Here is a 25,730-nt window from a genome sequence, read left to right as displayed (position 1 = left end):
TTATAAGTTCGTGATTTGTGTCACACAATCCCTTGCGTCAAAATTTGAAGTAGAGGTATTTTTGTATATACTCTGCGATAAAACAACCTTGCTAACGTCTCACTGAGCACTGGTACGCGCAGTTTTAAACTGTCCCACGATACCATCACTTTCGCCGTCTTCATCTTCTTCCGGTACACAGGGTATGTCTTTCATCGCTTAAATCTGGGAACTTTCAGGAGTTCACGCTCATTTTTAATCAACTTTCTGTATTTTAAAGCTTCCACATCTACATGCAATAATTCTTCCTATTTAAGTATTTAGGACTACTCATTCATTTGAAACTGATAGCACACATTGTATCTTACTTAATCACCGATTTCTTGGGCACGTCCCGTCATATCAAGGCGGTGCCCAGCCCACTACCTAAAGCAACGAGACTCCGTAATAGGACGAGGTCATACCGTTCTCTTCTTTCGGTGATAAATTCTTAATTGTAAAGAAGGTTAAATACTCGTCTTCAAATAACGTGTGGATGCTCTAATGGCTCCACATGAAGTCCAAGCTACCAGTCTACTAATTGCCTCCCGTCAGATTCAATTTTATAAATTTTCCAGGATACACGACGGTTCTTGAAACTCGATGAGTTGATTTGGCAAGTGCCCATTTCTCCAAGCAGTTCCCAGATCTTATTAGGAAGAAAGCTTGACAGTGATGTTCAGTTAATAAAGTTCCAAAGTCAGACCTCCGCCTCTGTGTAACACTATTTTGGATGCAAGTCGTAAATGTTGTCAAGAAAATAATGACCTCTATGAAAAAACGTCATCCTTCAAACTTGCTTAATGTTTTATCGCTATAAAATTAATAATATTGCTTTATGATAATATGTCCACGTGATATCCAACATATGTACGTACTCTTATAGATGAAACTAACTTGTAAAAAATGTGTTTCGCTGAAAATTAACGTCTTATTACACTCAGATACTAGACACGCACGTATAGCTTATGTATTTAGGTTTATACTGCCTCAAGGACCATATTGGAAGTGCCGCAACCGCTCAGTAACAAAGAGGCGCGAGGCGAAAGGAAGAGAATGGTTTTGCAACTCTTATTTTCGATAATTCACTTCATTTGTGTTTTTGTGCTTTACATATTGTTATTAACTTTAACATCTTTTGAATTAAAATATTCTGCTGGAATTTTGCCGCCCCGTACAATTTACCGCCCTATACATATACTCGCGGATGTGTGTGTGTGTGTGTGTGTGTGTGTGTGTGTGTGTGTGTAAATTATCATGCAGCTGCTTGTAATAAAAATAAGTCAGTCTGGGTGGATAGGTGAGTTCATTCTTTGTACACTGTTCAATTTTAATTCTCTTTCCGGTGTAGATGTGAAAGAGTTTTTACTGTTAACTTGTTATTGCATCAAAAAACAGTATACATTAACGTTATATCTGCAAACACAATAACATACCCGGATATGATTTTCTTTAATGCATATAATGAATGTGCCTCACTTAACTGAAATGACATTATGTGCTGCAGTTAAGTGTCTCTTCGCAAATAATTTCTAAGACCATTTTGCATGATATAAAGGACCATGCAAAACAATTAAATTGCTTCCGATGATTTATTTTTCTTTGACACTTTCCGTAAAAGGAACTTTTTCAGTGTAAAAATTAATAATCAATAATTCTCTTGTTTAATGTTCTCTTAATGTGCGATACAAACTAGTTGTTTCTAGTGCAAATTTATCTGGTGTGATCTGATCACCAGTCAACACCTGACTACATTTATCCTTTCTTTTTAAGTATGGATATACCTACAAATATGTCCCCGATTTTAGTTTTATATCCAAAACTTGCGGTATTATTCTTCTTGTTTTACGTACCGATCAAAGCATTCCACCGTAATATCTAGGATGCAAGTAATAGGAAAATATATTACTGGCTGTAATAATAACGATCGTAAACGACATCAAGCATGAGATTTCGGTCTTTGACGAGCGAACCGTAAACCCAAGTCTTTTTTTGATCGAGTATTAATGAACAAATCTTTTATATTGGAGTTTTAGGTCGAATATTAGGTCGCTATGTTTACTTTTTACGGGTTTCACCAATATCTGCAATATACTGGCTGTTGGAGAGCCGCGATAGCTCAGTCAGTACAAGGATTGCGGGTTCGATACCCGCTCAGGTCTTCCCAGGTAGCCTGCCTAGTTTTGTCCTTGGGAAAGGTCATGTGGTCGGATTTTCTTAGCATGATACAAACATGAAATGCTGCAGATGCCGTTAAATCAACACAAAATAAGAAAACATGTGCATTTCTCAAAATGAGTTATCCAGAGACAAATATAACTATAAGCAAGCACTTTGTATTATTCAAATACTTGCATAAGTTTGCAACTAATATAGGATGGAAATTTTGAGATATGTTGGATGGAAATGTTGAGATATGTTGGATGGAACTGTTGAAATATGTTGGATGGAAATGTTGAATTATATCTGTATAGCTAATAACAGCCAGATAAATTAGTTGTCAACCACGAAAACAAAACCATACGAATTTCTCATCTTTCTAAATATTATATACATACAAGCAAAATTGGATGACTGGGGAATATTGCATTGCTTTGCCAAATGTGTCATTCTGCGAGTTTTTTTAAAATAAATTTAATCCATGATATTATTCCTTCATATTAAAAATTGGAGAGTGTACAAAGAATAGATTTTAGAGAAGAAACTATATTTTGAGAGAAATATATCTGTTTGTTTCAAGCATACATTTGTACTATCAATACACAGAGTACAGACGTAACTATTTCACACTAAGACAAAATTCATAGTTTCCCATATACTATATCTGTCTGATTTATTTTGTCCACAATGGCTTTTTGTTTGAATTGCTATTAAGTAAGTATACAATGCTTAAGAGTAAATACAACATCTGAATTTAAATGTGTACCGTAGAGTAGAACACCTTTGACATTTTCAGATTCCTTTTCGCTTGCCGGAATAAGATGACTTGATTAGGGTAGGTGTTTTGCGTTACCGATTGATGCTCTTTTCACCCCTATATCGGGCGTCGGATCGCACCCAAGGCTGAACCCCTAGATTGACTCTTCAATTTTCTACTTCAACCGGAAAGCTGGTTTTTCAAACACTTCTTTTCATCCCGACTCAAGTTTGTGGTTCACTTGAAATTCAATATCATCCGTGTATGGATAAGAATTGATGCTTGGGTTGACACGTCTTATTTGTTTATCTATGCTTCTTGGAGTCTCCAATTAGAAAACTGATTTAACGTGTCAAAATCTCGTTTCAAGTCTTCAGCTATGTTCTGGAGAAACAAACTGTTAAAGACCTCCACTTCAAGTGTCTGATATTTTCCAGCTCACGTCCGTAAGATATTTCAGATTTCTGTTAGACTGTCAAGAATGTGTTTGTTTTTTTATGCAGTCACGGATAGTTTTGAAAAGTGTCATTTAGAAACTAAATGGCTAAATGCTTCTAGCCAATCGGATAGATTAACAAATAGTGGGACAAACATACCAACAAACACTGAGATAACAACACGGATAGGCAGAAGAGAAGTAAAGAGATGGAATTACTCAGGAATAACATCTACTAAATGATCATGTAACTCACTCAGTTGATATTTTACACAATCGTAAAACCATGAACACGCCCAGTTGATGCTTTACACAATCTTAATACAATGAACACGCTCTGTTGATACTATACACAATATTAAAACTATTAACACGCTCAGTTGATGCTTTACACAATCTTAATACCATGAACACGCTCTGTTGATACTATACACAATATTAAAACTATTAACACGCTCAGTTGATGCTTTACACAATTTTAATACCATGAACACACTCTGTTGATACTGTACACAATATTAAAACTATTAACACGCTCAGTTGATGTTTTACACAATCTTAAAACCATGAACACGCTCAGTTGATACTGTACACAATCTTAAAACCACGAACACGCTCTGTTGGTACTGTACACATTCTTAAAACCATTAACACGCTCTGTTTGGTGCTTTACGCAATCATAAAACCATTAACAAGCTCTGTTGATATTTACACAATCTTAAAACGATGAACATTCTCTGTTGATACTTTACACAATCTTGAATCCATTATCACGCTATGTTGATGCTGTACGCAATCTTAAAAGCATTAATATGTTTAAGGTCCAGGAAAACAATTATTCAATAAAAAAAATGACAAATGGGTGCCCATTAGACATTAACTCATGAATACTATATCACTAATTTAGTAATCATGTAAACGATATAGTACATGGAAGATGGTTTGGACCAGGTGACTTTTTCCTTAATATATTATTTGTATTCTTCGTGTCTTAGCTTAGTTCATATGATTATCCAACGTACGATTCTCTTGTTATTCTGCTTTAAATCAAATGCAATTATTTTCCTTGCACTGATCTGTGGAGCATATCATTCTAGTGTACTGGGTGCTAAAGTTACCCTAACAGATCTGTCAATCTTATGATAACTTCCTGTTTTATAATACTCTCATTTTATAATACTCTCTGCACACTCACACTCACACACGCGCGTACAGACACACACACACGCTCTCTCTCTCTCTCTCTCTCTCTCTCTCTCTCTCTCTCTCTGATTTCAGAGCGGTTTAGATTTTATTGCTTACAAAATTCGTTAAAAGCAACAACTCGAACCTCGACAAGGTAGCGTACGATTATATCTACAATAAAGTGTAAGATGGTGTGAAATGTCAATATCAGCCATGCACTTACGCTTGGTCGATCTAAACGTACCGAAGCCCTTCCAAAACAGAACCTTTCCTTCTTGGTGTGAATTAGACCGCTCCCTGGTCAAATTAACCCTAAATCATTAGGCACTAGTACCCTGCTCCTTTCGCACTATGGAACATAAACGACTGAGAATTCTTTCCCACCCTCGGTTTATTCGAAAGCTTATTTTTCCCCTGGGGCTGATTTGCCACTTTGGTTGAAGCTCTTTTGCCAATTTGCAAGGTTTCTACAACTTGTCGACTAGGAACCATCTTTATCTTTCGCAGGTCACTAGAACTTATTATGATTTCGTCAAGCTCACCATTTCGCTTTCACTGAACAGAAAAATCACATTTATCAATAGGCCAGATTTGTTGGGCCTGCCAAGCGAAATAAAGTTATATAGTTAAATCATTTGAATCAGGTATGACAAATTAATTTAAATAGACCCCGTTTGTGCCAAAGTAGCACAGCTCTTGACCATTATTATGTCAACCTCTCCCTAAAAGTATTTCTGTTATTTTGCAAATGGGATGTTCTCTACAATGAGGTTGTTTATCTATACTTATTTAATTTTGATCAACTTAGTGTTTATATATTTTCTTATAAAAGAATTATTAAAATGCTATGTCCAGCGTATTAAGTTGCTTCTGTAGTCACCTTAAGCAAAAGAACGCCTACGTTCGTGACGACTTTGGTTTTATCGATATTATGATATACCAAGGTGATTCCCTGTTTCCTCCATAACCCCTTTCACTGAACTAATCTTTTTCTCCTTTTAAGCTTGAACTTGTTAGTAAATGCATAATGATTATCTTAAACCCAGTTATGTTAAGGGCTCCATGGGACAAAGTAGGTGATGTCATATTAATAATTTCGTTCCAAATGTGGGTCGGCCAAAATTTCTTTGGATTAGTTGTGTGTTTCATTTTTCTTTCGTCATGGTGATAATAAAGAGCACACACACGCTTTTATGCAATACTATCGGCTGGCTACACGATCAAGTTTGATGTTCGTTGTATAGCATTCTTTGGGGTTAATTCAGCGAGTATTAGCTTCCAGTCAACGTGTCTCGCTCGCTTGCCAATGACTAGATACATGCTTGTTAAAGCATCGCAGTACACAATTGGGAGCAGGGAAGTCCGTTTTTATAAACTGTCTATTGTTGCTGGTTGAAATGCGACACGATCTTGTTAGCAAAACCGATTTACTTCAGATTGGGAGTTTTTACTGTAAACGTCTACTCTGAGAATTAATTTTACACATAGGCTATCTTCACGCATAATGGACAAAGTTTTCGGGAGAATTATTGATCTGAAAGTAAACCAAACACATGGTTCATAAAAAAAACACACACACATGCTTAAAAATGTCTAAAACTGTTACATCGTATATTTTTCCCCTGCACACTAAATTGAAAGTAAAAATTCTAAACATTTATGAATTAAATTTGCGATAAGAAAACAATGAAATATTTTGTTACATGTTTTCAGCTTTCGCGTAAGAAAATTAGCAACTTTTGATGAAGTTATTTTGAAGATAAAATGTAAAAGTGTTATGTTTCTTTGTTCAACGTGTCAATAAATTTGGGGGAAACAATTGAAACGTATGTTGCTATTCCATGAAGAAACAAACAGTAAATATACAGGTAAATCTTTGAACATCCATTATGATTAATATACAGGTAAATCTTTGACATCCATTATGGTTAATATACAGGTAAATCTTTGACATCCATTATGGTTAATATACAGGTAAATCTTTGACATCCATTATGGTTAATGTACAGGAAAATCTTTGACATCCATTATGGTTTCCTTTCATTATCATCACCCAATTAGTTTCTTGCCCCGCACTCAGTTTTCATAGGATTTCGATGAAAAACGAATACTGAAAACGAATTTTACATTATTGATACACAGTATAAATAAGATGTTGGCGCAGTACTAAATTATTTATAGCGATTAACTGGGACAATGCATTGATTATGAAGCAGATGCGCTACACGGTAAGGCGCCTTGGCGACCTTGACCCTTACTAATCGACTCGGATTCAATAGTATCCCTTGGTTTTTATTTATTTAGTATTTGATTCATATAAAGAGCCAAGGATTTATTCATTCCCGAAAATTTCAGCTCTAAAGCTGTGAGCCATGTTTCGAAGAAGATCCCAAAACAACACCATGTAGCTATACAGCATATGCTTACTTATACTGCAAACAACAAAGATCCTAACCTGCCATAGCACATGGCACATGCATATCAGGGTATACGTTTGTTCTACAAATTACGCCAAACAAATTGCATAGACATAGATCTGTAATACGACGACAGGTCTGGGTCTGCGCAGTTGTAGTTGGACTCGTAATAAGCGAATACATACTGCACAATTCACTTTTTTCACTAGAAGGAAGCTGCATAGCCAGCAAATCTTGACAGCTAATCATAGCGTTGCAGAAGACACCAGCCTTTATTTGGCATCACTACACTAATTGAGCCATTCAGCTGTCATTTCAGCCTGATATAGGTCCCCAGTAAATCACTGACACTTTTCACTGAACTTCTAAAGTTCTTTTGCCTAGTGAAGAATGTCACTTGTATTCACTAGAAAACAACACAAAAACGTAAACAGAATATAAGCTGTCAATTGAATTCAGCCTCTAGGGTTTGAGTAGGATGACAAAGTCAACAGGCGTGATTGGGTTATTCGCTCTAAAAAGTCCGGTCATTTAATAAATTGCGTCATAACATATGCTGATTGTTTTTAAAATGTTGAGTTCAAGTTAGTGCTGGAGAAAAGTGCAGTTATAACTAATACACTTAACTAGTTTAATGATGCATTATGGATCCAGCTCGCCTTAAATAATCAACTCTCTATAGATCGTGCTCCTTAGACGGTAGAATGAGCGACACACCTTCTGCCTACCATATATATGTCTTGTGTTGAAATAATTGCTTTATTTTCTCTGTGTTAGATCAATGTATGCCTAATTCGTTGAGGGGACCAACCAGTAACTTGTACTATATGTTATATTGTGTTAACCCATTTCAGGTTTGTTTTAAAATAAAAGTGAAAAGATTCATATTTCCAAAAGAAACAGGCAAAAATAATTACATTTTCCTATATGGATAAAAGGTATAAAGTAGTACCAGTTAACGCCCGTCAATCTTTCTGATATAAAATTCAAACGATGAAATGTATCCTATTACACCATATTACATTGGGAGCTAAAACCGTTAAAAGATACACTATTTACTAAAATATCAAACACGAACTTCAGGAAAATATCTTTCCAACGGGTATGTTAATACCTCAAGCACGAGTTGCAAAGGTTAGATAAAGAAAAAGATAATTGTTAGATTCGGAATCCACGCCATCTGATACATAACTGCCTGATAACCCCGAAATCACTTGCTATCAGAAAGGGATTTGCACATGTTGTACAATATGCAATCTTGCAAACAAAGCGCCTCTGCATACCGTGATAATTCAAAATATTTGTTAGCTAATGAAAATCAGAAATAAATATTTATTAAGCTGAGATGTTACAATTAAATCGTCAGAACAAGAGGTCATAACTTAATAGAAAATCACCTCGCGGTGACAACTGTTTTTCATCACTGGGTACCGCGCCTAAAATAATGTGAGGTGATTTTCCCCACAAGTTTTATTTTTTTTTTAAATGCATAACTTTTTGTTGTATGATACTTGTAAAGAAAGAGAACACCAACATTGATAGTAGCTGCGCTCTTTGATTGTTCTCGATCAGTTATTTGTACAAATAACGCCTGCAACATGGGTCATTAGGAAGACTATCTTCTACACGTGTTTGTTTTTTCCTTTTTACCTTTACCTGTCACCGTGATAGGTGTAAATAAGAGTACCTAAGATCGTCAGCTTTGATACACGACATTAGCTAAAATTCATCTTAAAACACACACACGCACGCACGCAGTTACGTACCTACACATAAACACACACACACACACTTTTACCCTTTCTCTCTCATATTAAAACTATCTTGAAGACGAAGATCTGGAGCATTTGCAAAGATCATCATTTTCCATTTTAAAAAAAAAATATTTTTCTATTATGAGATATCATTTGGTTCGTATTAGTCATGATTTTATTGGTAGCACACCCAAGCTATCTTCTTGCAAGTATATTTTGCTTTATGGGGTTCATTTTTCATTTGGAGACGTAAATGATATTGTTATAAAGGCCTACCTTCATTACACATAAATGATATTGTTATAAAGGCCTACCTTCATTACACATAAATGACATTGTTATAAAGGCCTACCTTTATTATAGTTTTGCTCCTGGACATGTTACTTATCAAATCAGGAACATTCTCCATTACGCTATGATTTTAACCCATAGAGCCGGATGTGGTTCATCGTAGTTAGGTCATAAAGGTGTAAAAACACTTTATTGATCTCATAATTTTCGTTTATTTAATTAATTTTACCTTTGAGAGAAAGAAAGAAATATTTGCGTTTTGCATACTTTCAAGAGTGTGTATTAAATTCAGTTTAAACTTTTTAAAATTATAAAGTTATATCATATCTGTTTTAATAACTGCAAATGTTTAAGCGTGTAAAACATGTGTGCAAATAGGTATGTAAGACAAGTGTGCAGGACTAAGTAAGAACATCAGACGGTAGTTTTTATCACCTAACCGACATTCGAGCTGCATCTTCAATTGCAGTGAACAATTAACTATCAGAGAGTCATTTTACGAAGTAGTATTTGTTGACCAAATAGTTATTATGCCAAATAGTAATTTTTTAAAAACCCAATAGTAATTTTCATCAATAGAAATTTTACCAAATATTTTGGCGGAGTAGTCGTCTTTACAGGTCACTAACATCTCACCTCAATCCGCACTGGTTCGGGTCTCAGCTCGGCCAGCGTGAGAAAACTTGCCAGTATCTTCCCGTGGGACTATGGTTCTTCCTGGGGTGTCCTTTCCACCAAATATACTGGCCATCGTGTATAGCCTCTCTTGCACTGAAAATGGCATTAAAACCACTAACCATAAACCATATAACCATTTTACCACAGTGATTTCACCAAATAGCCATTTACCTATTAGTTCAATAAATATTCATTTTACCAGTCATTTCAACAAATAGTCATTTTACCAATCATTTCACCAAATAGTCAAATAGTCATTTACCAAACAGTCATTTCAACAAATAGTCATATTACCATTCATTTCATCAAATAGTCAAATAGTCATTTTGCTTTTACTTTTTTATATTTATATTCACAAGAATACAATCTGCATTATTTTTAAGTTGACTCAAACGTAAATAGAAATAGTAAAAACGCTTGAGTAACTTGTACAATTGACCCAAACGTAGGTAGAAATAGTAAAAGACACCTCCAGTTGACCCAAACGTAGGTAGAAATACTAAAAGACACCTCCAGTTGACCCAAACGTAGGTAGAAATAGTAAAAGAACCTCCAGTTGACCAAACATTGACAGTGGGAACTATCTGAAACGGTATTTTCCTTTGATATATTTGGTAGGTTGGTTGGCTACATCTTTTTTTAAAAACAAATTTTAAATATTAAATAAAAATATTGACTCGTAAATCTTACATCATTATATATCATATAAGGTCTGCAAACAGAAAGTACCGAAATATACGAAACATTGTATAGTCTCACTTATTTTTAACGGGGAGGCCATTCCCCAAATAAAACCAAAAGCGTATTTTTATAATTACAAAATGGTTATAAAAATAATAATGAATCGCACGAAAAAATAATAAATGTATTGTTTACAATAATGTCAAAGCACACAAGAAGTGAGCAGGAATACATCGATAATGAATTAATAACATCTATTTTTCTGAGACATGTGATATGACTGGAACCAGTAAAAATATATTTCAATAGCTTACATTTCTCAGGCTGTAATATCATTCCGGATTTTATAGTTATTATTAGGTTCTCATTCTGGATTTTATAGTTATTATTAGGTTCTCGCTCTGGATTTTATAGTTCTTATTAGGTTCTCATTCTGGATTTTATAGTTATTATTAGGTTCTCCTTCTGGATTTTATAGTTATTATTAGGTTCTCTTTCTGGATTTTATAGTTATTATTAGGTTCTCATTCTGGATTTTGTAGTTATTATTAGGTTCTCATTCTAGATTTTGTTGTGTATTGTTAGGTTCTCATTCTGGATTTTGTTGTGTATTGTTAGGTTCTTATTCTAGATTTGTTGTTATTGTCCAGTTACGACGAAGAAATAGATATAGTTCAATCACCATTAATAAAATTTCAGTTATAATTGTTCTGAATAAATACGACTTTTTAATGTGCTACATGTATTTATATTGGAAACTAAAAATGAGACGAACGCTGGTTTACCTATTTAATCAATTGCTTAAAATAAATGTATTCCCATTGGAGAGTTGCGCGTATGGTAGCACACATTCACTAAACAATCTCCCGCCATCAGAGAGCGATGTCAATTTCAGGCAAATGATTAATGAAATGTACGGGACACGATTAATGTCATCGCATCATATCACAATGACGTAACCTGTACATCCACTCATTCATTTTCCCCCCCGACAGGATTGTCAACACGTCAGCATTAATGATAGATAGATAGATAGATAAATTTAGATTAGAGCAAACAAGCTTCATGGTCAAAATGTTTGCATTTTTTCTTTTTATAGACGAAGAATTGACGAAAACACGCTTGAAATGTGTCAAATTAAGAATTTTAAGCAATCATTTTATTGTCGTTATACATATGTACTTAGTTTATTCCACTGGTATGGCAGGTTGAATTTTTAATGCATACCAATTCAACCTAGATAATTTAGACCAGACAAATATACTTCCACTACCAAAAAATTCCGAAATGTACACCTCTGAATCGTGTGAATTTTTAGGAAATAACTGATATAAATTAATTATGAAACACGACTATGTATGTACATACGTAAGTAATATATAGTTGGATATATACGATACAATGGTTCTAGGTTTACGGTTAGGAAATAGGGTATAAAAATTATACTTAAACGTGTTCCTGGGGCATTTAACCCCTGATTATCAGAGTTTCCAATCTCTTTGCTTTCTTTAATAACAATAACTAGTAAAAACTGACCCATAACTCAATTGGCAAGTCAGCATTAATCGTAAATTGAGCCCACTATAAAATGTCAACATTTATAAAAGCTAAGAAATGGACATGTCAACGGGAGAAGAAATGTTTTGCCGGGCATTGTTGTTAGATAGACGATTGGTTCTCTATCACACTACATTATCTACATATCAGAAGCTACCTGGCCTCAAGATGGTTTATCAGTTTGATATAACCATATATCTTCGGGTATTTAACCTCAATTATACAGGTAACAGTGAACAGCCATAACTCGAGGCATTGTACTGACACATTAAAAAAGATGTAGCCAATTCTTGTCCAGCTTCTTAAACTGAAAACGTAAATTTCAACTAAATATGGTTTGATAATGGTATCTTAACAAACCTATTTTTCACTATATCTTGTTATATTTTATGTTTAGCTGCATATGTGGCAATATCATCAATTTACAGCATCACCATCATTTTCATTTTCATCATCACAATTTTAATTACCTAGGTCTTTTTCTCTCCACCAGTGGAACATTCTCTTCAGCTCAACAAATATTCGCTCCTCATGTAACAGGAGCAATAAATAAGCTAATTTTAAATTTGAATTTCATTTCACTTAATTTATAATGAATGTTTCGAACTTTTTTGATGTATATGAAGTCTATTTTGAATGTAGGCTTCAGCAGGGTTTTCATAGGGCCGACGTTGTTAAAAATGCACGTGGAAATTTTTTTTTTTTTCTTCTTTTTATAACAATGTTTACATGTAAAAATATTTACTTCTGGCGTCAGTGTACAAGGTGAAGAAGATCTTTTAAATACCTAAGTTAGTTAAGTATTGATTTAGCTAAGTTAGTTAAGTATTGGCTTAGTTAAGTTAGTTGAGTATTGGCTTAGTTAAGTTAGTTAAGTATTGGTTTAGTTAAGTTAGTTAAGTATTGGCTTAGTTAAGTTAGTTGAGTATTGGTTTAGTTAAGCATTGGTTTATAATGAAAAATCTGTTAATACTACACCGAGTTCAGCATAAAGGATGCTATTTATTGTCCGTGGATTAAAATAGTATTATTAATTGGGTCTCACTGTTAAAAGACATTTTCCTTCATTTTATCGTCACATTTCAGTTTTTCTTTGACTTCATCCATTTTCATAAGTAATGCAATGTGTAAAAGGTGTTGGGCCTGGGAGTACTACGACGTTTTGTCACGTTGTGGGTCGTCATATCATTATGGGCCTGAGAGTACTACAACATTTTGTTACATTGTGGGTTTTATAATTATGGGCCTGGGAGTACTACGCCATTTTGTCACATTGTGTATCACATCAATATGGGTCAGGGAGTACTACGATATTTAGTCACACTATGGGTTTTATTATTATGGGTCTGGGAGTAATATGGTGTTTTAGTCACATTGTGGTTCGTCATATCATTATGGGCCTGGGAGTACTACGATATTTAGTCACACTATGGGTTTTATTATTTTGGGCCTGGGAGTACAACGACGTTTTGTCACATTGCGGGTCGTCATATCATTATGGGCCAGGGACTACTATGACGTTTTAATCACATTGCGGGTCATATCACGTTCATAAAAGACCTTGACTTTTACACTTCATAAAGGTTTATTTAAGGATTCCTTGAAATATAGTGATTTCACCATTGATTTGAAGAAGAAGAAAACAACTGTTTGGAAGAAAAAAACTGTTTGAAAAATACCTATTTCCTATTTTTATGCGATAAGAAGCAAATAGTGAAATGCCAGTGCAGTTGCTAGTACACATCGCTTCCGTATCCGTAGCATGTGAAATTGTTTCAGTGTAGCCCCTTCCTAACATGTACTGCATATAGCAAGCATGCCGTAGACTGCTTCATTGTCTCGAATACATCGGGCCAGAATTTGATTGTGACTTTATACTAGTCTAGTTTGCTTTGAATAGACGCATCCGTTAACCATGAAATTAAAAGTCAAGGCTACGACATCAATTGATTACATCGTGTCTGATTTGGAACAATATAAAAAAACACAATTTTACTATAAAACATCGTTTTCAATATGTTTTTTAAAACTTGGTATGAGCTATTCATTCTGCAGGCACCCCACATGGATATTTGTTTGTTATTTCAGCAAGGTCATGGAGATTTATTGCATGTTTGAGTAAGTTCATTGAGATTTATTGATTGTTTCTTTAAGGTCATGGAGATTTTGAGATGATTTCAGTAAGGTAATATAATTTTATAAACCTTTTTACATGTAGCTGAGCATAAACTGGAATTACTCAATGACAAAAACTTATCAATCTAGGCACGGGCAACCTCCACAGGGCTGGGGAGGCCACGGTCCGACCGGAACGGACTGTGGACCGTATGTTGCCTACCTCTTATGTAAACACACACACGTGTGTGTGTGTGTGTGTGTGTGTGTGTGTGTGTGTGTTGATGCTAGCCAATCACAAGTCCAAACTCTTTATTCCAGCTTTAAGACATCTTATAGGCGTGAAGGTCATTAAATTACCTGGTTTTCAAATTACACCGTAAACCAATGTTTTCGTCTATTTCATTACAAATGAATCAGTCAAATGGACTTTTTTTTATATCGTAATTGCTGTTTTCCATGATGACTCTGTGTGTGTGTGTGTGTGTGTGTGTGTGTGTGTGTGTGTGTGTAATAATTCTTTGGCTGTTTTCAGCAGCATTAATTTTCTCGTGACTAATAAGTTACCAAGCAACAAAACATTCCTAGTGATTAATAAGTCAACAGAGCAGAAACTGTTCTGCAAGTAGACTGCAGATAAACCTGAATGGAAAACAGATAATTCTTATCAGGTTTCCCTTCAATCCAAACAGGAGTCAATTGAAGCTTTCCTCGACAAGGTTTATCTCCCTTAGATATGCTACTTTTATCGCGCTTGACGTTGACATTTGTACAATAGTAGAAGAAACGAAAGGGATATTGATACGAACAGATAAACTATCTTTAAAAAAACTGAAATAAAAAGATCATGCGGAAAAAAAACCTCCAATATGTTACTATCGTACACCATTAACGGTTACCCTATGGAGAAGGCGTCACTAATAATGAACGCTGGTGAAGCATTGCACATACTTATTTCTGTAAAGAAAGAACTACATAAACGGTTCTTAAATTTAAACTCCTGTGAAAGTTGTTGTTGTGTGTGCGTGTGTGTGTGTGTGTGTGTGTGTGTGTGATTTGGATTTTTAATGTAGCTTTAACAATCTTTCAGTCATATCACTACAATGTCTGCAGTGTGGCAGTTTATAGTGATGTTAGCACTGTGGCATCATGCCGTTGATATGTAGCATTATGTCCCACCCAGTCACATTATCCTGACACCTGACTGACCTAACACTAACCTCTTAATGAAGAGCGCCAAGCAAGACAGCTGTTTGTACCATTTCTAGGGATCGAACCCACGAACTCCCGCATCCGAAGCGCACGCTCAAACCACTAGGCCACCGGAGCGGTTGTTTTGATGTAGTAAAACACCACGTGCTTGACGACAAGCAAAATACATTTCGGATTGTTTTTCAAAATATAAACATATGAAGCATGATGCAAAAATCTCACCAGAAAAAAATTTAGATCGTCAATACAAACAAAGCAGTATAGCAATGAATATATAGCTGTAATCTATATGAAGTCAGAAACTTTTTGGGGGCGGGGGGATATACTAACTGACTTGATTGGCATACGGTGACAGGTTTAGATATTTTTTCTCGTTTAGAAGACATGGGTTTCTGTGATAAAAGGTCTTCGTGGATTTATCCATTGCGCTTTATTAGCAACATTTCATAAATGTTCAGAGATCAGGGCTCTTTAAAGATTACAGTGTATATATCTAAATGGCTGGAAAAAGGCAGTTTTCACCCAAATTTGATGTCCATTTTGCAGTTGTCTGTATCATATAAATCAATGAGATTAATAAATGAGTTATACAATACAACGATTCCAAACTTTACTTCGCAGTTGTCTGTGTCATATAAATCAGTGAGATTAATAAATGATTATACAATACAACGATTCCAAACTTTACTTCGCAGTTGTCTGTATCATATAAATCAGCGAGATTAATAAATGTATTATACAATACAACGATTCCAAACTTTACATCGCAGTTGTCTGTATCATATAAATCAGTGAGATTAATAAATGATTATACAATACAACGATTCCAAACTTTACTTCACAGTTGTCTGTATCATATAAATCAGTGAGATTAATAAATGAATTGTACAATACAACGATTCCAAACTTTACTTTGCAGTTGTCTGTATCATATAAATCAGTGAGATTAATAAATGATTATTGAATACAACGATTCCAAACTTTACTTCGCAATTGTCTGCATCATATAAATCAATGAGATTAATAAAAGAGTTATACAATACAACGATTCCAAACTTTACTTCGCATTTGTCTGTAGCATATAAATCAATGAGATTAATAAATGAGTTGTACAATACAACGATTCCCAACTTTACGGTTAGATCTTCTCCCTGCCATTCACAAAATCGAACTTTTATGAAAATAGTACCAGACTAAGACGGCGACAGACCGCAGGTCAATCCGTCACCGCGTATCAGCAATCCTTTGAACGAAAATCGCCTTCAGATGATAAAACTGATAAAGCTGTTGACTTGTATATGGCGTTGTTTGCTCAGTAAATTAGCTAATGGAGCGAATAAGGGATTAAGAAGAAACGCAGGGAAGGTTATCAGTCAATATTAGCATTAAGGCAGATAGATCAGAGAGGAAAACAGTCGGGACTCACACTTGACATATTTTATACACAATCAAGGGACTGCTTATGTCCTTTATTGATTTATATCAGCAATTAATTAATTAATTATATATATATATATATATATATATATATATATATATATATATATATATATATATATATATATATATATATATATATATATATATATATATATATATATATGAGACAGACAGACAGACAGAGAGTCTCTTGTGTTAATTACGCACCTATAAAGTGCAATTTTCTATATGATATGGACAAATAAACCAACTTTTGTCGAGGCTGATATATGAGTAAAACGAAAACAGTAATATGCAAGGCTGGCAACGCATTTTCTAGGTGAGTGGGGTGCAATATAAATATCTATCAACCTTTTCGATGCCATTCAAAATAGTTTTACAAATCATAGCCTGCCTAAAAGAACGAGTGCTAGTCATCAGTCCGTCAGTGAAGTCTGACCGAAAGGACAGTGGTTCCAAAGTAATCCAAAACAAATCATTATGAATCCGGTACCAGAAAATCAGTGTGACACCATCTACAGGGTCAAGGATGCACAACACAATCTTTGGTAGAGTCCCTTGGCATTTATATTCAAAATATTTTGTTAAAAATTGATAAACATTCCACTCTTTAGTTATTTATGACATTTTAAAATTTGTTTTGATGTTTCGTTGTGAACTGGGTCAAATGTATATAGCACTGGGAGACCATTCCAAAGCATCGGAGACTACATTGTCTTTAGAAATGGTTACACACACTGATATTTCCGATATTAGATTCTCAATGATCTATTCCGGATTGCTTTGGAATTACCGTGGCGGACGAATGATTAGCATTTCTAATTACACCTAACACTTTACGCATAATTACATAAAACACTCAACCTACCTGGACAATTTGTTGCCAACCTTGACTGTTATATTTTCTTTTTTTTCCCTCAGACATTCTGACCTTTCTTGATACAGTCATAGAATTTCAAAGGTCTGTCCTAATAGTGAATGTAACATGTATACAAGCGAATGTTCAACCCAATTGTTTTCTTGGCTGCACGTGTATATCGATCCGCTTCATTCCTTTCCGAGTGCTCCGGGAGTTAATACTCGTACATTGTCATTTCTACTCGACGCCAGCCGAGAAAAATATATATATATATATATTCGCTTTTTGGTAAAAATTGTAGACCTTTAAAACTTTTCTCAATATCAGGTCTTTGCCATTATGCACGTTCTTAACTAACAGAAAGTTCATACTTTAATCGGACTTATTTAAAACTAACATGTTTTCCATAGAACTTTCAGAATGCCTTAAAAATACGTCAAGCACGAGGAACTTTATGATTGAAGAATTTAATTTTACTGAATAGGCCTGTGCCTGTAGATGTGTTGATAGTATTTTTTCCATTCATTACGTGTCCCTGTATCATACATGGCTTAGGACTAAAACGGTGCTCCCTTCCTGTCTAGATAAGTATTTTCTCAAAACCTCTGAATGTCGCTAAGTGTCAAGGCGTACTGAAGCAGTCACATTTTTATTGTAATTACTTTGAGATAATGCCACGTAAAAGCTATGGTAATCTACGCTGTAATGATGTGAAACTGTGCATTTCATATCTGAAGGACGTAAAAATGTCGCTGTGAAATTTCAGCTGCAAATCCATTTCCGTCTTGTTCAAGAGTTATAAAGCGCAACGAACGAACAAACCGAAACGTTAATCTTGATTCATTGGGTATTTCTGAATACTTGTATAGCAATCTCTCTCGTTTTTCATACTTTCCTTGTTTTAATTCAAAATCAGTCCATAAAAAGTTAATTTATCTTTTGTCCTCCAATATTCTTGTACAGATAACGATATTCTCATTGGGGGTACCTAATAGAACGAGAATTGAATTTAACTCTACTGGTCATAGAGGACAGATTATGGGATGGATTGTTGTTTTGTCGTCGGTCTGTCAGTTAGAATCAAAGTTTGTTATCGTTATTCCTCTTAAACTTCTTTTAGGATTACCATGAAACTGCACACACACACACACACACATTTAGCCTCTTTCTTGAACTCTCAACTAACGAAACTATTGTTATTCTATTGTAAATTTGCAATGAGGTAGCTTTTCTCTAGCAACTGTAAATGAAAAATTGAACATTGTCTACTTAATTGTCTCGCAATCTGTGTCTAATTACCTACCTATCTGCATACTTACCTGCCTACTTAAGTTCTTATTCACTTACCGTGGCAACTACTTTACCTATCTGTCACCTAAATTACATTCCTCATCTGTATAGCATTGGCCTAATAATAATAACATAATAATAATAATAATAATAATAATAATAACAAGAAGATACTGACGATGATGTTGAAAAGAAGATTTATTGTTAGTAGTAGCAGCCGTAGTAGTACTATTACTACAATGCTGTCGGGCACTTCTGCGCACGTAAGGTTTCCCTCTCCAATATTGAAGCAAAAACGCATACCTAATTCGACTAATTGATGAAAATAAAATATTGCAGTGCTTACCATATGAAAAGGGGCAATTGTCACCAAAATATTCTGTTCAAAATAATGTTAATTTTTGACACACGGGATACCACCCCGGTGTTTTCATGACGTGATATGTCGGCCCATTCTACACACAGCTTTGAAAAGATGTAATGTTTATCCATCGGGCTATCGAAAATTCGAAATGAAATACATTACTTTGGACTGTTTCTGTCAGCAGTTCAGTCGAGTAATTAGGTCAGATTTATTGCTAGTTTTACAAAATTCAGCATAACAGTGTCAATAAATAGCAAGAGATATTAAGCAAACTAAACTAAAAATTACGAAAGTTCAACGTTTTATTAAAAAAAGCTATTATGTGGAAGAGAAATAACAATGATTAGAATGTAATGTGTTTACATTGTGTTGTTTATGGGGAAAAATTACTAAACAATTTAGAAACAGACTATACGCTGGGGAATTTCTTGAGAATACCGTTCTAGAGGCAAGTTGATACGTTGGGTAGCAGACAATTTGTACGTGTGGAACAACTTCTTGCAAAATTGGAAACTTCGATTAAGATGCAGAATTTTTTAAGGTATACTTTTCCATTTTTGATATAATGTATTTATTTGTATGATTCTAAAAGATACACAGTAAATAGGATTTTCTGGGTTACAGGTTCAAGAAGGTCATGGAGTGGGTCTTCATGTTAACATTTAGAAATCATATTTTTATATTCATTTCGAGTCGAAATGTGGGATATTTTTGCACACTTTATGAATATTACTTTTCTTAATTAAAGTACGATCGTTCTTTCTTGATACAAAATGGATTTTTTTTACCCAAAATAGCGTGATCCAATGTTTACAGAAATGACGTATCGTTCCGCAGATATACCCGACGCGCAGAATTGTCCGACATGGTGGTACTATTATTATTATTATTGTGTATGACTGCAGTGCATTCTAATACCCACGTTATATTTTTTTAACTAATAAAATATTTATTCTATGTACTCCTTGGTATGCCTGTCTGATTTGTCATGTTCTAGTTACAGTCCATCGAATAAATCAATAGTTATTTATAAATAACTGGTCAGATCATTGTTATGTTCCTATGTCACAAAGCACCTATCAGAAACTAAGGAAACCGCAAAATCGGATGTCCTAGATGTCCTTAACGAACTGAGTAATCATCTAGGACTCCGGTCCTAGATGTCCTAACCAACCGTGTAATCGGCTAGGACTCCGGTCTCTTGCTAAATAAAGCATAAATAACATTCAATCTCTAAAAAGATTAATAAATAAATAACTTAAAGGGGCAATATCTAAAAACTTATAAATAACATAATTGTAGGAAGCACACCCTAAACACCTCGACTAGTAATACCATAATAACCTTGAAAATCTCTCTTCATACATGATTTCTACTAACAACCTCTATAAACAGCATAGAACACCCCCCTTTTTAGAACATGTTTAAAAAGAAAAAGAAAAAAAGAAGAAAAAAAAAACGCAAGAAACACCAGGCAAATGCAACAAGAAACCAGCGATGTGAAGCAACCAGGACCGTTCCCGAGCTCTCCTTCCCACTAATGGCAGCCAACCATTCAAATGTAAGGGACCTTTATGGACCCACAGACTGAGGCCAAACTATCAGGGTTCCTTGAACCCATAAAAGCCTGGGGGAGGTGGCACCATTCCCTTCCCCAGGAGCAACTAGCAGGCTGCGGTGCAGTCAGAAAAAAAGTGGCACATGCACAATTGTGCGCACGCCACTATAATTAAACTCAACAACAACAAAAAATGTTCCTCTTGGGAGTTTAATGTGTTATAATTAGCCTGAATATGTGTGAGAAAATTGTATGCTGATTACGATATGTGCGCGCATGCTCGGGAACGGTAACCATCCTAACCCCTCGAGTGTAGTCCAAAGTATATAATTGCTACTTTCTAGGTCGTTAATTCCATTTCTACATATTTCATATCTATGGCGTAAAAATGTTATGAAAAATGTACTAGTCAAGGTGGAATATTTACTTGTCGGTGGTAGTTTTTTATTCTGCTCCTGACGAATACAATTCCACACATGTGTATTACTGTTATGATTTTTTTAATGATTAATAGTGCCCCGCATATTAAATGAATTATAAATTATGTTTCGTATAAAAGTATCTCTTCGAACTGAATGGTTCATAAGCATGCATCTCTCTCTCTCTCTCTCTCTCTCTCTCATATTCACACATTCATTCGGGGTCCAAGAGACACGTATTTATCCGCGTCTGGTTATGCGCAGAGACCACGCCGAGACAAAAAGTAATAACAAGGTTTTTCGATTAGTCGTATGAGTATGTTAAATCGAGCATAACAGAGAACTACATTGCAACTACATAATATCAATATATATAAACGGCATCACAAACGGCTTTCAAACCCTAATTTCTAAAATCTTGGCCATTATGTCCGAGTCAAGTGTGATGGAGGTGCGGAGGAATGTAGCCAAATTTCGCACATTTGAATTGCATTTTCTTCACTTGCTCCAATCATTTACCGGGTAGGAATAGCGGCTGCTTTCGCGCGATAATCCACACACATGTGATATTTTCATTTGAGAGAACAGTAGGCAAGTGTTTGAATAATTTACTTTGTAAACCGTTGTTTATGTAGGCAATGAATTCCAGTTTAGCCAGCGAATTGAATGAATTACTTTATGTTTTATTTGTGGACACCTCCAAGTCCATCCTAGCATATATGGCTGCTTAGAGCTTTAGCAATGTCCCATCGTAACACTCTGAATACCGAAGGCTTAAGTATTTATTATGTTTGAAAAAAAAACGTTGGCTCGAGGTTTTCCTCGTTTTGATTTCCATAATATTCAAGTTTTCTTGAGTTATCGGTTTCGGGATCCGTTTTCACCTGACTTTAGGTATTTCTTGTTGGTCGGTTTTCCTTTCCTTTCTCCTCTTAACCAGTTGTTTCAAAGGTGTGACCTCTGCCCTGATGTCATTTTGTTTTTGTTTTAGGAATAATTTAATTTTATACATTATATATTGTTTTAATAGTTTGCTATGTTTTGGTTTTTGGTTTCAGCGGGCTTTAGGTCCGATTTATAGACTTATCGTTTATCAATACTTTAATTAATATATTCTTTTTCTTAGTTGTCGGTGAGTCCCCCGATATTCTTTCATAATCTGGCCTGAATTGGTGCTTCGTGCCTTGGTGTCTTATTTGTATCTCCGGCTACTGTATTTTCAGCTTCTCCCGATTGAGTCATTCTCCATTTTTCATGCTTTTCTTTTAGGTGTTGTGTTGAGTCGTGTTGCCTCTCCCCCCCGCCCCCTTGTGGCTTATTTTGCCCGTTGTCTTCAGCAATGGTTGTTGTTTGCTAGGTTTCTGTTTATGATGTTTCTTTTGGCTTCTTCCCTTGTTTTTGTCGGAGTTTTCCTCTCTGGTGCGGGGTTTTCTTGGGAACAATAGTTAAATAGTTAATTCACTTTTGTTAATTTCTACATTGATTTCTCGTTGTTCTCATTCTTTCTTTGCCCTACTCTTTTGGTGAGTTGTTGTGTCGTCATTTCTTTTAGTTTGGAGCCAAGAATATATGTACGAAATAGGTATGCAAAGAACCTGTAAAACTATTTTCTTTTGCTACTTTGCAGTATTTTCTGCTTTCATGTTTGTTGTTCTCACTGCTATTGTTTGTTTTATTTATGTCACAACTTTGAGTGCTTTAGGTCGGCAAATGTCTATGTAGTTGATCTCAGTGATAACTATGGACCTTTATTTCAAGGGACGTAATCAGTTGTTCGGGAGTCAACCACGGCACGCCCTCGTAGACACAAACTTTAAGATTTTGCCCTGGTTCGACGTCGTCATTAGAAGAAAGCCATGTCACCTTTGATATAGAGCGATATAAACATCCAATTTACGAGTATTTGATGGCTTGGGGAATAATGTATGCCAGCTACTACGTTCTGAAATGAATATGTAATTCGTGTGTTGTTCACTGTTAACGTGGGCCAATCCATCATGGCGACAGGGGCATGCAAACAAGCTGATTGACACAAAAAAACAGTAACCCACGGCACTACAGTCATTAGCCTTTCTCGTGTTATTTGACTGTTAGTTGTCAGATGGAACTTCTTTAGTTTCCGTAGATAATTTAACTATGCGTTTTTTGTGATTTATGATAACTTCAAAGCGTTGTCCCTTTTTACGCCTCAAACTTTGTTTTACCTAATATGATCATCGAGGTCACCGATTTGTACATTGTGAAACATATGGAGAAGAAAATTAAAAATGCAAGAAATAAAGTATAGAAAAAGATTAATTGCACATATCTCAGCTTGAAAAAAAGCATGCAGGCATTATATACATGCATTCTCAGATGTAAACAGTATGCAGGCATCTTTTCATAACAAAAACAAAGAACGAAAGAAATCACGTGATGCGAACCTTTAAAAAATGCCAGATCAGCTTTAAAAGGCGAATATTGTTAGTACTGCTTTTCAGAATATATAAATACTTAGTTGTAATGCTTACTGATTTTTCAGATATACCAACCATTTTAATTTTGAACCTATTCATCAGAAATACCTGACTTTTTATGCCATTTCAGAGACTGAGAAAAATAGTTGAGATAATCGTTTTTTTTTTTAATGTCATCAATTTTTATTTCACTTTTATTTTTCGTTATGTAAACACTTCTTCGAAATAAAATTTGAACATAAAAATTCAGTCCAGTCCTCTTGCCTATCTTTATCACGTCCCTGGATTTACCACATGTTAAATTTTTGTTGGTCCGAATGTTGCAATGTTTAATTTATGTAAAAATGCTGGAAAAATTAATGAACATAATTTCTCTTTGATAAAGTGAAATAATCCTCAATTAAAATTTCTCCTGCTATGATAGTAAGTTGTAATTTTATCTGAGAGACCCGGTTGAGAAAATTTTATATCAACGCTTCGAATGCGGCTCAGTGTTCAGTTTAGCACTCCAGGGATTTTGCACATCGACAGTTCGGGCAGATGTGGTTCATTATTACCTGCCTATCACTCCATGGATTTTGCACATCGACAGTTCGTGCAGATTTGGTTCATTATTACCTGCATAGCACTCACCTGTACATGATGCAGGTACAATTCGAAATCAATTAAATAATGGAAAATTTTTTAAAAGTCATTTAATTTCAGTAATTGGATTTTTTTTATAACAGCTGAAATGAAATGTCAGTTTGACTGCAGAGGTTTGCTTAACGATCATAAAGAAATATAATTGGTTTCACTAACCCAATGTGCATTTTGTGTTTGGTGAAAGTCGGCGCTAGCCACATTTATGAAATTTATTACGGTGTATTTATATATATATGTGTGTGTGTGTGTGTGTGTGTGTGAGAGAGAGAGAGAGAGAGCGAGAGAGAGAGAGAGAGAGAGAGAGTACGATACCATTTAATGGGTACAATCCTATTTTAGGTCCATCATAATCTTACTAAGAAACTTTTTAAATTGACGTAATGATTTTTGAATGAAAGAGCCAGTGAAACCTACTGTTAAAGTAGTCTACGTTTAGATTTACAGCATATCTCTGTCGAGAAATCTTGTGAACTGACATACTGCCATTCATGCTCACTACACGGTGATCATTTGCTGAACAGAGTTTCAATGCAGTGTTTTCTCCGGCTTTCTCTGAGTTGAGTTTTTCGGACCTTTTGTGCTTTCCAGGAGGGGGTGTTATTTATTTGAGTATGGGGCTGTGCTTTTTTATTACTTGCCCATTACGCATCACATTTACATAAAATTCACTTAATTTACTGAAGTAAATTCATACGAGTAGTTCTCTTGATAGTGAATTTGTATATAATTATCACATGGTTTGGTACTGAATTGGTACATAATTATCACATTGTTTGATACTTAATTAGTATTTAATTATCACATACATTGATAATAGATTGGTATTTAATTACCACATACTTTGAAACTTAGTATTTAATTATAATATACTTTTATACTAAATTGATATTTAATTTCAATTTAATTTGATACTAAATTAAATTAAATTAAATTATTACATACTTTGATACTAAATTGATATTTAATTATAACGTACTTTAAACTAAACTAGCATATATTTATCACATGTTCTAATTTAGTTTAAGTATTTCTACAGTCAATATACATTAGAACCGAAGAACAGTGCCCTTCATACAGTAAGCTTTTTGGGAGTGATGTGCAATTGTTACCTAATTGAAATCATGTTTTCCCCATAATTTTGGTAATTTTTAAGACAACCATTTTTTAGGGGAGGGGTGGGTATAAGCATTATCATTATTCCATTTTCTTGTGCATTTGTTACGCTCGGTGGGCACATGTCCAGATTAAGGCTTTCCAGGACCCCAAGTACTGAAAATATTATGGTGCCCATCCCCCTCTACAACGTGTTAAACTAAACAAATTAAACAAAATTAAAAGGTAAAAAGGTGGGAAAATACCAGTGTTGCCATCATTTCAAATCAAAATACTCGTACATGCAAATCAAACTGATCATATATACTTCATTCAATTTTTTCTT

The 25,730-nt window shown here is 34.8% G+C and overlaps 1 protein-coding gene across 1 annotated transcript in view; it reads left to right on the top strand.

Annotated features, from left to right (window-relative positions):
* The window catches only part of LOC149802440 (bone morphogenetic protein 3-like), a 49,214-nt gene that overhangs the window by 1,128 nt on the left and 22,356 nt on the right, over positions 1 to 25,730 (top strand). The window lies entirely within an intron of this gene.

This window comes from Sinohyriopsis cumingii, chromosome 3 (genome assembly GCF_028554795.1).
Source record: "Sinohyriopsis cumingii isolate HCF-2022 chromosome 3, ASM2855479v2, whole genome shotgun sequence".
NCBI lineage: Eukaryota > Metazoa > Mollusca > Bivalvia > Unionida > Unionidae > Sinohyriopsis > Sinohyriopsis cumingii.
This window is presented reverse-complemented; position numbering and strand designations above follow the sequence as displayed.